This window comes from Lemur catta, chromosome 3, assembly GCF_020740605.2.
Source record: "Lemur catta isolate mLemCat1 chromosome 3, mLemCat1.pri, whole genome shotgun sequence".
Classification (NCBI taxonomy): domain Eukaryota; kingdom Metazoa; phylum Chordata; class Mammalia; order Primates; family Lemuridae; genus Lemur; species Lemur catta.
In genome coordinates this window covers 95,698,269-95,712,537 of record NC_059130.1, presented here as the reverse complement: position 1 = coordinate 95,712,537, position 14,269 = coordinate 95,698,269, and positions in this window count along the sequence as shown.

The following is a 14,269-nucleotide window of genomic DNA, read 5'->3' as shown; positions in this document are numbered from 1 at the left end:
AGGCACACTCCCAAGCTGGGGCACAGTCCCAGTGTTTGCCGGAGCCCAGGACAGAGGTCCGCCGACCCTCTCAGGATGGCCCTCCTGGGGGCCTGGGGCTGCCGCGGACCCTCCTGCCTGAGAAGGATGCAGGACACAGAGGGGAGTCCACATGGCGTTACCGGAGAACTTATTCTACCCTCTTTCCCATTTTTCCAATTATAGCAGCATTTTCTGCTACAAAAATAAATAAACAAAAAGGATCTGCCTGTCTAACAATGTAGCAAAAAACTCCTGAGCCTGTGTAGAGGGTCAACCGCACAGGCTTTTGGGATATCAGCACTGAAAAGGCAGCACAGAGCCGTGGTTAGGAGCTTTGGCATCAGAGACACCTGGAACTGAATCTCGGCCTGATCAATTACTAGACGCAGGATATAGGCAAATGGCTGGACTTTCCAGAACTTCATTTCTTCAGATTATAAGTTGGGGGTGATAATGGTACCTGTGCACTGGAACGTGAGCTCCACGAAGGCAGGGACCCGACCGGAACTGTCTGAATCTCAGGGCTGCACAATGCCTGGTGAGGGGAGGTGCTCATTAAGTAGCTTTTCAGTGAATGAATGATCAATATCTCACAGGGTTGTTGTCAGGCTTAAACAAGAAAATGCTTGTCAGGTGCTGAGCAGAGCACCTGGCCCTTGTTGGACATGAAACAAATGCTGCCTTTTATTTATATGATTGATTTGGGTAGAAGTTTTTGGAGATTATTTTGGTTCTCTTTTTCACGTTTTAACTTATTACTGAGGTATAACGTACATGCATAAAGTCACAAAATTATTTGAATTGTCTGGCCCCACCTGCACCCACTTCTCTTTGTCCAAGGGCACGTCAGCTAGACCACCCCTCCCACAGCACTTGCGCAGCTGTCAGACCTCAAGACAATTGGTTCAGTTAAATGGTGGCCAGTTGGCTTCACCTCTCCAACTTAGAAACCGGTGTGGGAAAGCCTTTGCTCCCTGCAGACACCAGCAACATCTACTGGAGAGGCCACTAATGGATGGATGTCAATGTAGACACTTAGATGTCAAGAATACATCTTAGCTCTAGGGCCCTCTGTGGTTTCTGAGTGCTGCCTACAAATGCAGCGACAAAGCCGAACAGTTTTCTCATCTCCTCTCTGCAGCAGGGATCCTGCCTTTCATAATGATGGTGCCAACAGCTGTTAGGTAATAAAACACCAGACAGGGCTAAACGAGGGAGGGGTCTTTAGAGTTACTCGTTCATTCCTTCACGGCACATTCGCTTAGTGTTACCACTGAGTTCGGTGCTTAGCATAGAGCCATAAACAAGTTACAGTGCCTGCCTCAGACAGTTAACTGTCTGGTAGGCTACACGGATACTGACTGAGTAAGTACAGGTATAATGAGTGTTATGAAAAGAGAAGTGAGTTCTCCGTAAGTATGTAAAGGGGCTGACTTAGTGGAGTGGGCTGAGGGGTCAGGGAAGGCCTTCCTGACATGTCATAGTTCTCCAAGCAGAGACTAGAGTGCTGGGCCCGGGTCCACCTTGCTGAGGGGCCTCCCTCAGCCGCTGCTGCCCTGCCTCAGGGAGCCACGGCGGAGCAGCGCCAGGCCAAATGCAAGCCGCTTCCGGGTGCCTGGAGGTTCCCCAAGCTATGTCCAGGATGCAGGTGGCAGTTCTGACTCTGAAGGGGGAGTCAGGACACTCTCATCCAAACCCCATCTGGTCCTTGCCCGCCTTGGCTCTAGAAGGCTCTCCCCAGTCCTGCGTGGCCAAACCTTCCCTTGCGATGCATCCTGGTCCTTCCTCCTCTGTAGTGACACCTCTGAGCATTGGATTTAATATGTCAAAATGCAGCTTCAGGTGCTCCAAGAGGCCTCCTCTCTCCAGAGTCTGCCTTTCTACCGAAGGTTAACAAACTCTTTTTCTCCTTTTGTAAAGGGCCAGATAATAAATATTTTGCACTTCGCAGGCCATCCAGTCCCTGTCACAACTACTCAACTCCGCTGTTGCGCGAAAGCAGCACGGCCAGTACATAAACAAATGAGCGTGGCTGTTTCCAGGAGAACCTTGTTTACCGAAACAGCCACAGGATTTGGCCCACATGCCACAGTTGGCCAGCCCCTGTTCTAGACTCTTGTCTGTCTATAGCTTTAAAAGTCTAGCTTGGATCTCGGCAATGTGTTCTTTGTTTTAGGAGGTATTCTCCCTCCTTTCCCTGGGGCAGAGCTCGGTCTCCCAGCCCAGCTTTACAGGGCTGCAAGGAAGCAAAGGGCAAATTACTAAGAAGGGAAAATATATCAGGAGGTTTTTCAAAGCATTATTCTGCAGCGTACTAAAGCCCCCCAAAAAAGTACTCCCAGCATATGAAATGGAATCCTAGCTGACTTTACTCACTGCGATACAAGCTTGGACAGCTTGGAAGTGGGCTCCCCACTTCCTCCTTTCAACCCATTCTCCACTCTCCTGCCAAAGTGTCTCTTAAAAACACAAATCTGATCATGTCACTCTCCTGCCTAAAGCCCTACAACGAATCCCCAAGGCTCTTGGGATAAAGGCTTTACCCAACAGCGCAGCTCCTGCTCCACCTCTTCCCTGCCACCAAAGCCCAGAGCCCGGCCCCAGGAGAGGAATCCTGGCTGGTCTCTGCCAATCATGGCAATCCTACGCCAGTGACTGGTCTGGGGGCGGACCTGTGACACAGTTCTGGCCAATAGGACACAAGCAGACGTTTGCAGGGGACTTGGAAAAGTTCTTCCCTGATAAGAGGGCAGGCAGGAAGAAGGCGTGTTCACAGCCCCTTCATTCTACGTGGGAAACTGGCATAGAGGGATGAGATGTCTGGAGCTGCAACAGCACACCGGATCGCACTGCTCCCAAGCTATATTTTAGAGAGAACGGAGTTGATCCAGAGTCCCTTGGAACCCCTCAAATATTAGGTGCCAAAGGTATATCGCAGGGTGAGCAATGTTTCTAAGAAAGCCTGGACCAAATTCAGTTCTCAATTATGTAGGGAGCAGGAAGATGAATGAGCCCAGGTCTCCCTGGCTCATAGCTGACAGGAGCCTTTCTTCTCCTGCCCTTGGTATACAAAGCATGAACGTTATCCTTCCAGGAGACAAGCTCAATGGATGGGCACCCAAACCTGTCCACCGCTGGCAGGTCAGGGCCCTGGGTAAGCACTGTTAGGACACTTCTAGCTGGATTAACATGCAGAGCTGCAGAAGTACTTGGTTTTATTTACCCAGCTCAGCACCTAGATAGATTATCAAGATTTTGAGCTCTGTGCATACATGTCACACCACCAGAGTTGCTGTGAACTCTTGGGCACTTTGCAACATATCCTAGACCTACCAGTCTTGGCTTCCAGCAGTCACCCTCCTAGGAGGCACTGCTGGGTTCTTGGAATGTGGTCTGAGGGTCCAAGCACTGAACAATCAAGGACGTCTCCAAATATGTGCATGAAGCTGTGAAAGCTGTGCTCTCTCCTGCCTTGTCCCCAGCTCAGGGGGCTCCGATAGGCAAGAGCTGAGCGAAGTTCATTTTCTCTGCCTCCCTGCTGCGATAGCACCTCTTTATCCAGACTGGCTTTAAAAGCAAGCATTGCTGGAAAAAAACTGTAAGGAATCCTGCTGTTGGAGAGAAGCTGGACTCGTGTGTCCCCTGAGTCCCCCAACTCCTTCCTTTCTGTCCTCCGTGGAACAGACGGCAAGGACACTAACCAGGCTGGGACTTCCTCCTGGGAGAGGAAAGAGTCTAACGGAAAAAAAAACCCACATCTTTTCAACTCACATTTGTGTGTGCACCCAGAATGAGGAAAGCCACAAATTTTAAGACGGAGTCTCCTCCCTCAGAAACTTAACATTAAACAACGTGGGGTGGTGACCGTGTGTCCAGCCCTGTTCTAAGTGTTCTTCACGTAAGAACCCATTAGTCGTCACAACAACCCTATGAGGTAAATGCTGTCATCAGCATCATCCCCATTTTACAGATGTGGAAACTGAGGCACTGAGAGTTTAAGTTCCTTGCCCAAGGTCACAGAGTTAGCAAGTGACAGGGCTGTGATGTGGATCCATCAGTCTGATTCCAAGGCCCACTAGGACCTCTCAGGAGGGGAGATAAAGACAGAGAGAGCCTTTTAAAATGCAAGTCTGATCATGTCACCCCACTGCTGAAAATCCTTTCAATGGCCTCCTACTGCTTTTAGGATGGAGGCCGACTCCTCGCCCAGGCCAACCCAGCCCTGTGTGGTCTGTTCCCTGCCAGCCCCCTGGACCCTGCACTCTACCAGGTGGCCCTGTCTGCGGCTCAGACACACCTGCTCCCTCCCACCGCACTCCCTAGTGCATTAGCTGTCTCCTCCTCCTGCCCCCCTCCGTCCTTTTCCTGCTTCTTCACAGCTTCACCGTAGCATCGCTTCCTCAGGTGAGCCACCCTTGTCCACCCTGCAGCCCACATGTCCCTGTTAGCATGCCACCCCACTGAGCCAGTGATTACTGAATTGGCCTTTGTCCCCTCTGGATACCAGTGCTGTCTAATGAAATACCATGTGAGCCACACAAGCCATCTTACATCTTCTAATAGCCACATTTAAAAAGTAAAAGGAGCAGGTGAAATTAGTTTTTTTTTCTTTGAGATAGGGTCTCACTCTGTCACCAAGGCTAGGGTGTGGTGGCGTCATCCTAGCTCACTGCAACCTCAAACTCCTGGGCTCAAGTGATCCTCCTGCCTCAGCCTCCTGAGTAGCTGGGACCACAGACACATGCCACCACACCAGGGTAATATTTTTGCAGAGATGGGGGTCTCGCTATGTTGTCCAGGCTGGTCTTGAACTCCTGGCCTCAAGTGATACTCCTGCCTCAGCCTCCCAAAGTGCTGGGATTACAGGCATACACCACTGTACCTGGACAAAATTAATTTTCATAGTGTAATTTAGTTAACCCAATATATCGGAAATATTATCATTTCAACATGTAATCAATAAGAAAGTTATCAGTACGATATTTTACTTTATCACACCAAGAATTCAAATTCCAGCCTGTGTTTTGCACTGACAGCACGTGTCAGTTCCAACCAGCCACACTCCACATCCCAGTGTCACATGTGGCTTGTGGCTGTTGCACTGAGCAGTGCAGGCCCAGTCCGGTCCCTTGTCCCCAGGGAGGTCAAGCGTGGTCATTTGGCTGGTGATGCAACTGAGGTCAAAAGCGGTTAGTCGGGGACTTTCAGCCAGGGGTGATTTCTCCCCCACGGGACATCTGGCAACATCAGGAAACAGTTTCGATTGTCATGATCATGAAGTGAGGGGTGGGACAGGCCACTGGCATCTAGTGGGCAGAGGCCAGGGATGCTGCTAAACATCCTCACAGTGAAGGATGATTCGACCAAAGAGGCCCAGGTTGGACGAGCTCGCAGAGGCAGGCACGCTCACTGCTCGGTCACTCACTCCCTCCTGCTTCCTGGGCCCTGTTCCTTCTGTCGTCTACACTGTCAGCTGTGCTGGTTACAGACTCACAACCTACTCCATGCCGAGCCTGCCTTTACCCGTCAGTCCAGCAGACGGGTCCTCCCCGAGGGACGGTCAAGCCAGGAGGTGGAGAGGGGCCGGGGGCATTCCACATTTGCCCCCTGGAGTGGGGTAGGGAACCAAATGGCCTTGGCCTTGGGTCTGTGTCCTCCACCCCCGTCCCCCACACAGACACACCAAGAGGCTGGGGGGTGGGATTTAGTCATTATTTCCATGAAAACCATCTCTGAGCATCATTAAAAATCTCCACTTGAGTCTGTGCGAGAAGGGCGAGTGCACCAGACCGTGAACAAGCGCATGGTCGGCCTGGCCCTGTCAGCCCAGTCTGCCTGGACAGGAGACGAGCTGGAATAGGCACGAGACAGCCTGGCTTCCCGGGGGGCTGGAGAATGAAGTGCCACCCAGCCTGGGGTGGAGACACCCCCAGCGCTCTGCCTGCCTCCACGCCCCTTCCCTCCCTCAGCTCGGGGCCAAGGAGGCTGGCGTGGCTACCTGACAGCATCACTGAAACACATTTATCCTTCAACGCCCTCCTTGTTTGAGGAGGTTTAGGGAACACAGCTTGCTTCTAAAAGGGCTGGAACAACACGTTTGTAAATCGGAAAACTGGACTGAGATTTGAAGAGATTTCCCCAATCTCTCCCCACGTGCCCTCTGAGCAGACAGCCCCCACTCACGTCCTTTTGGGGGATATCTGCTTCCACAGGCTCTTCCCAGGTGCTGAGAAAACAAAGTGCACATTTCTAGTACAGGGGCTGGCCCGCATTGAAGATTTTATTTAAAAAAATAACTTTTTAGTAGGCAGCGACCTCGAGGGTCCCTGAGTTGAACCACCTTGGACGTCTAAGAGCCGCCAACGCCTCACTCTTCGCACATGACTTTTGTTTTTTACAGCTTTATCGAGGTATAATTGACATAGCAACACTGAAGATAGGTAAAGCACACACTTGGTAAGTTTGGACAAGGGTGTATACCTGTGACACCGTCGCCACGATCAGGATGGGACACATATCCCTTACTCCTAACACCCCCCGAGCCCCTCGGGAGTCCCTCCCTCCCTTCCCCCACCCTCGCAACCACCAGGCTGCTTTCTGTCGTATGGATGGGTTTGCATTTACAGAACTTTATATACATGGAATCATAGAGCTATACTCCTTTTTTGTCTGCTTTTTTCACTCAGCATAACTATTCTGAGTTTCATCCATGTTATTGCATGTTCTTTCGTATTACTGCGTGGTAGCCCATTGCATGCACACGCCGAAGTTTGCTGACCCGTTCACTTGCTGGGCTAGCACAGATGGCGCCACCGTGAACAGGCCTGTGCAAGTCTTGGTGTGGACGTTGCTTCCACTTCTCTGGATGGAAACGGAGGAGGATTTACCCAGGAATGGCTGGGATCACAGGGTAGGCGTAAACTTAACTTTTTAAGAAATTCCCAAACTGTTTCCCAAAGTGGTGTCCCATTGTATGTTCCTAACGGCAGCCCACGAGAGTTCCGGCTGCTCCGCATCCTCGCCAATGCATGATGCAGGTGGTCTTTTTAATCTAGACTGTTCTCGAGGGTGTGTGGTGTCTCCACGTGGCTTCATTGCATTAAGACCGTGAGGACGGATGTGCTCACCGGGTGCTTATTTGCCATCCTTTTATCTTCTTCGCTGGTGTCCACTCAAATCGTTTGCTCATTTTTAAAAAACATTTTTTGATTATTTGTTTCCTTACTGTTGCCTTTTGAGAGTTCTTTATGTACTCTGCATACAAATCCTTTATCAGATATGCGATTAGCAAACATTTTTCTCCCAGCCTGCTGCTTGTTTTCTCATGCTCTTTTTTTTTTTTTTTTTTTTTTTTTTTTTTTTTTGAGGCAGAGTCTCACTCTGTTGCCTGGGCTAGAGTGAGTGCCCTGGCGTCAGCCTAGCTCACAGCAACCTCAAACTCCTGGGCTCAGGAGATCCTCCTGCCTCAGCCTCCCGAGTAGCTGGGACTACAGGCATGCGCCACCATGCCTGGCTAATTTTTTCTATATATTTTTAGTTGTCCAGCTAATTTCTTTCTATTTTTAGTAGAGACGAGGTCTCACTCTTGCTCAGGCTGGTCTCGAACTCCTGAGCTCAAACGATCTGCCCACCTCAGCTTCCCGGAGTGCTGGGATTACAGGCATGAGCCTCTCTCACGCTCTTAACAGCAGCTTTGAAGAACAAGAGTTCTTAAATTTTAATTAAAAAAAAAAATACTCACCTTACTGCGAGGTGGTTTCCCAGATGTCAGGGGACACATTAGGACGGCTCTGCCAGATGTTAAGAAGGGGCCGTCTCCTCCCAAACCAGACTGCCCCCTTGCTGAGAAGTCTGCATCCAGATGGAGACTGGAGCTTTCCACGAGTGAACTCTCCGTGCCTCAGTTCCATCTGTAAAATGAAGATTATGATAACGATACCTACTTTATAGGGCTGATGAAGGAATTAAATTAGTTAACACATCTAAACCTGTTACAACCATGTCTGGCACTTGGTATTACCCTAGCGTTATTAACATTATGTCACACTAAGGATTTCCACGCAGAACAAATACACCACCTTGGGGCGAAATATCCATAGTCCTGATTGTTTTGTTTTGGTTTTGATTAGCATTTGTTTATCTCTTCTGCCAGTCCTGGGCAAAGTGTGCTACCTGGCTGACCTAGCGGAACAAGCTGCAGAAGGAGATACAGGCATTATTATCCCCATTTTACAGCTGAGGAAACAGGGACCTGGCATGGCTAGGGAGGGGCGGGGCTGGAATTCAGACCAGGATCCCTCTGGCCCCAAACACAGGCTCTAAGCCATCCATCCACACGGACTCTCCTCCCAGGAAAAAGTGCGCTGACCGGGGCAGTGTGCCGTTCCTGAGGTCGCGGGGGTCTTCTGCCTTGTTGGTGTGGAGTTAGGGACCCACCACAGAGCACAGACAGAAAGAGGAGAGGCGCCTGCTGCACATTCTCTGGGCCTTTTAAAAACCATGGAGCTGTTCCTTGGGCCACGTGCTGGTGAATGTACGGAAAGGTGATGCTGTGGACAGCAGGGGAATGGGCGCTGTTCAAACAGGGATGCCTCACGGATGTCACCATGGCAAACCCAGAAGAGTCTACAGCGTTACCCAGCACGCGGTTGGCATGGTGGTAAACAAACAGATTAAGGGCAAGCTTCTTGCCAAGAGAATTCATAGTGAGTATTTCCGGCACTCTGCGAGCTGAGATGGCGTCCCAAGATGTATAAAGAAAACGATCTGAGGAAGGAGGAAGCCAGAGAGAAGCACCTGGGTTGAGCTGACGCCAGCCTGCTCCGCCCAGAGCCGCCCACCGTGTGGGCAGAAAGGCATTGTAATTGGGGTCAGTTAAACTGCTATTGCAAATCAACTCCAAACGCACCACCGTTCGATCAGAGTGGAACTATTTCTCTCGCTCACATGACAGTCCAAGGCTTAAATTCATTCCCAGTTGGTCGACTGCTGTATCAGTTATCTACTGTCCTAGTGCTGCATAACAAACAACCACAAAACTCTGGTGGCACACAGCAGCAGTGTCTATTGCTCAGGCATCTGGGGTCAAACAGGGCTCAGCCAAATAGCTCTGCTGATCTTGCTGGGCCCAATCACGTGCCGCGGGCTGCTGGCTGAAGGCGGGTCTAAGCTGCACAGCTGGAGTGGCTTGGCTCCGTCATTGGTCTTTGTGTCTTCAGCAGAAGGGCCAGGAATGTTCATATGGAGATGGCAGAGGTGCAAGAAACAGGCAGAAACATGCAGGGTTGTTTGTGACTTAGACTTGGAACCAACACACCTTCACTTCCACCTCCATTTCTTTGGCCAGTGTATTCCCCCTTTATGGGAGGGGCTCCAAGTTCACACCACAGGAGACACAGGTACAGGGAGGGGTGAGCTGTGGAACCATGTCACGCACTCTATCTGCTATGGTCCCCATCCCAAATGTGTGGATCCAGAGACCCTGGCTCCTTCGCACTCGTGATGCTGCCATCCTGAAGAGCACTGACATCAGCTGAAACTGATCAGTAAGAGGGGACTGAGGTTGGAGGAGGCACAGCCTCTCTTCAGAGTCTCGAACTACAAGTGCCACCCATCACTTCCTCTCACATGCCACTGATGACAACAAGTTATATGGCCAAGGCAAACTGCTGGTCCCTGGCCAGATGGCTGCTTTCTAGCCACGACTCTTTAGCGTGGAAGGAAAGAGTGCACTTTGATGGACAACTATCCATCTCTGCCACGGGGAGAGACCTGTCACTGTGCTACCCTATATTCCTAAGGGAACAAGGACCAGAGTAAAATCTTTCTGCATCACAGCTCTGTCCCTAGCAGAAGTGACGGCAAACCCACCATCATAACCCACATCATCCACCAGACCTGTCAAAGGGGCACCAGAGAATAGCACATGTGCTCTGGCATCTGCTATGGGGCTGCTCATCTTTGCAGATTCTAACAGAGCAGATATAGAGAGAGAATGGACATGGTACATTGTCCCTAGGCTCCACACGCCCTCCCGAGGCCACATCCAAGTACCTGCTGGGAATTATGCGAGGGGATCCCCCTCCACTGCTGCAGAATCACCTCTCCCACCTGCCATGGCACTTGGCACTTGGCACGCCCAGTCCACAGGGCAGGGAGAATCCCAGCAACCTCTGCCCTGCCTCCCTCTCCGAACGGTGCCTCTGGAAAGCCATGGGTCGGCTTGTCAAGCTTCCCTCCAGAAAGCAGAGACACGAAGTGAATGCCAATGATCCCCCACACCCGTGAGGAGGGGGATGCAATTATAGAAAATTCTGCTTACAGTTCAGATTTAATATTTGGAAGGGATAATCCTGAAATAAGAGATTGCCTGATTTCTCTCCCAAGGCTGTGAATGGTTCATTAGCTCCTATTTGACATTTGATGGTTCAGTCTGATTGGCTTTATTGTGGAGTTGGACTTTAAGAAGTCCCCAAGACAGAGCAATCAAGTTTCACAATGATCCCCAACTGCAAATTTGAAAACGTAAATGGCAGCTGCGCCTTGGACACCATCCGATGAATGCTGTGTGGGATTTGTGTTTCATCCCCACCTAATGAAACTCAGTCCTGCTTGGCAAACGGGGCCCCTGACTCAGCAGTTAGGATCTCCTCGGCAGTTCAGCCCGGGTGCTGCAAACAAAGGACCCCCAGACTCGAGCGTCAGCAAAGACGCAGCGTGTCCCGATCTCGGGCAGGGCCACTTAGGCACTGGAGCCTTTGGGCAATGTGAGGTCTCTGAGGAACGTGAAATTCAGGCTGCATCCTCTGGAGGATGTGGTCTCACCATGGAGGTGGGTCCCTTGCACCAAAAACAGAAGCAACAAAGAATAGCAAGTGCTCCGTACCATGGTGGGGGCCCAAGGCTGCAGGATTCCCCAGAAGAGGAAAGTGGGAAGGGCCACGGGCAGGGCTGGCGTCCTGGAAACAGGATGCTGGAGCAGGATGCACGCCGAGGGGAGGCGGCCCAGGCAGGAGATGTCAGCAAAGGACTGGAGGGGTCTGTCCCGAGCTCCCCCACTGCCCTGCTGGAGGTGGCACCTCCTCCCACTCCCACCACCTCCTGAGCTTCCCCACTGGCCACATCTATACTGTCCCCATCTGTATTCCCCAACCACAGCCCTCTGCAGGCAGGGACTGCCATATTCAGTTCTGAGCCCTGGTGCCCAGCGTGACCTGGAACCCAATAATGTTTGTCGGTTGGTTGAAAAGTTGCACCTAACCATGTTACATGCCCTCAGTACATTGTTCTTATCGCTGGTGATGGTGGTGTAATCACGTAGACCAATGTCGCTGCCATTTCTTTGAGAGCTCAGGATTCCAAGAATCCAGGGCCTTCTATGGGGTAGTGTTCATGGAGGTTATGAAAAACTCATTCTTTCTCTCAGTTGTTCCTTTAACCCCTAGAAGGGACATTCAGAGGACAGAGGGGACGAGGGGATACATCTTGAGGATCTAAAGTGCCCAGCACTGAGAGGAGAGCTTTGTATCTACTTACTGCTCGCACAGGCCAGGTGTGTGGTGATCACGACACCAGCTGAGGAGCTCTGCCACGGAGAAGCTGTGTGTTCTCAGGCAAGTTGGCAGACGTCTCTGTGCCCTGGTGCTCTCCTCTGTAAAAAGAGGGGAGTTCCATACCGCCTAGGGCTGTGTGAGGAGTCCACATGTTAGTCCTTGTGAAGCCTTCAGATCAGGGCCTGGCATGTCACAGCCTCCCAGTGACACTTGCTGGCACTGCTGTGCTCTCGTCCCGTCCTCCCTGCCATCCCCATTTCGCAGCTGAGGTGTGCTTCTTCCGTCTCACGACTGGGGGAAACTGGCACTCAGGGAAGTGAATGTCTCGCCAAGACCCCACACTAGCGGGACCTCGACTCCAAAGCCACAGTATCCGGCAACGGCGGAGAGAGATGGGGGAGCGGCGAAGGGAGGACTCTCTCATCCGGGCTGCGTGGGCTGGACGCCTTCCGGGGTCCTCCGTGAATCCGGGCTTCAAGGCAGCGCTGAGAAGGCCTCGGCCGCCGGGAGGCTCCTCCCCCGGCCCGGACCACGAGGCTGCCTGCGTCAGAGGGGACCCCTGCCACCACTCAGCCCTTCCCCCGCCGAGCGCTGTGGCCTCCGTGCCAGCACCCATGCGTGCTCTCACACCCGCACGTCCACACACTCGCACACAGACCCCAACAACCACACACACTCCTGTACAGGACTCTCACACATCTACTCACACGCATGCTCACACGTGCTCTCACACGTCCACACATCCACACACTCATACACACACACACCCACACTCTCACACATACGGATACACACAGAGACACAAAAACCGTTCCCATGTGCACATGCTCCCACACACCAACACACCATTCTCATACATGTGTGAACACACACATGTTCACCTACAACACATGTGTGCACACTCACACACAGTCATACACTCATAATCATGCTTTCTCACATATAGACACGCACATGTTCCCATACACATTCTCACACGTGTTTGGGCATGTACACACATGCTCATTCAGACACAAGCCCTCACAAACACACACACACTCTTGTCACATCTGCCATCTGACCATGGAGGAGGAAGCCAGGACAGCCCTGCCTAGGCAAAATTGGTGCCTGGGGCCCGCGTGTGCCAACCTAGCTGCAGTTCTCCTCTGCCCCCGGCTGCTCCTCAGCTGCCCCCAAGACCCGATTTCCGAGCCAGGTCCCACTGTGGCCTGAGCTGTTTCTTCCCTCTCCTTCCCACTTCAGCCTTGTTGGTCACTTCAGTGCCTGCCCTCAGGAGACCACAGGACACAGGCATCAGCAGAGACTTTTCCATAATGACTCCACACATTGCCCCTCCCGGAACCTCCGAGGAGCATCACTAATGGCGACTGTCATGGTCGTATTGGTAGGACCCCAGACATGGGGACAGAGAGGCTTTCCATCACCTCTCAAATCAGAGAGTACAGATGTCTGCTCACCCCTCCAGAGAGAACAGATTACTGAATCCTTCCTTGCCTGCAGTGCCCCCTGCCCATCACCAGGGGGCAGCCCTGGTTCACATTTGTGTTAAATACCTATTCCCAGCCCCCATCCACAAAGGCATTGATTGCTGCTAGAAAATACTATAAGCAAACCTGAATGGGGTCACATGTGCGTGTGTAACAAGACCAGTACAATATGGGTAGAATGGGGAAATGAGTCAAAGGGGAAAACAGACTGAATGAGATTCAGTGTAGTTATCAATGTCAGGGCAAAACTTAGGTTCTGAGTTTCCTGGTGGCCATAGCAAAAATAGAACCATTCATTATTAGGTCACTCACCTCTCCAGGGAAAAAGCCAAGATTCCTTTGAGGAACTGCTAAGAAATCCACCCCACTTTGCTTCATACGGCTCCCCCTACAGGGTCTTCCAGATCAACTCAGTTCATGTGCCGGATCCAATATGCTGATCTTTCTTTAAATTTGTCATCTCTGTTTTATTCTTTGATTAAAGTGATAGCTTAGAGTTTTGGCTCCACTTTCTGTCCACCTATCCTTTCTTGAACCCATTCCAATCAGACTTTCCTCCTCACCACTCTTGGAATTGGTTTTATCAAGGTCACCAGTGACTTCAATGCTGTCAAATCCAGGGACAATTCTCAGTCTTCACTTTACTAGCACCAACCATGATGTTTGACCCCGGGAAGCATGTTCTTGCTCCTGAAACACTTTATTCCTTTGGCTTCAAAGACACAAGTCTCTTTGTGGTCTCCACTGGCTGCTCCTTCTCCACCAGCTCTGTTGGCCCCTCCTCCTCTGCCTCACCTCCAGGTGTTGCAGCACCTTAGCGCTCAGCCAGGGACCTCTCTACTCCTGTCAGTCCCTCAATCCACTTTCAGGACTCTCAGTACCACGTAAACGTGGTGACAACAACACCTCTGTGGCCCTCTTCTCTACTCAAATGTCAAACAGCCATCTCAAACCTGACATGTTCAAACTACACTCTTGATATCCTCACCTGGCATGCTCACTCCTGCATCCCATCTCAGTAAATGGCAGTACCATTTCACCTGGAACAACCTTGGAGTTGTCCTGGTCTCCTCTTTTCATCCACCCTTTACAACCAAGTGCACAGAAAATCCAGTGACCTCTGCCCACAAAGGCTCTCTAGAATCCGACCTGTCTGCATCATCTCTACACCCACTGGCGTCCAAGCCGCCATACTGCTTTATGGGCAGT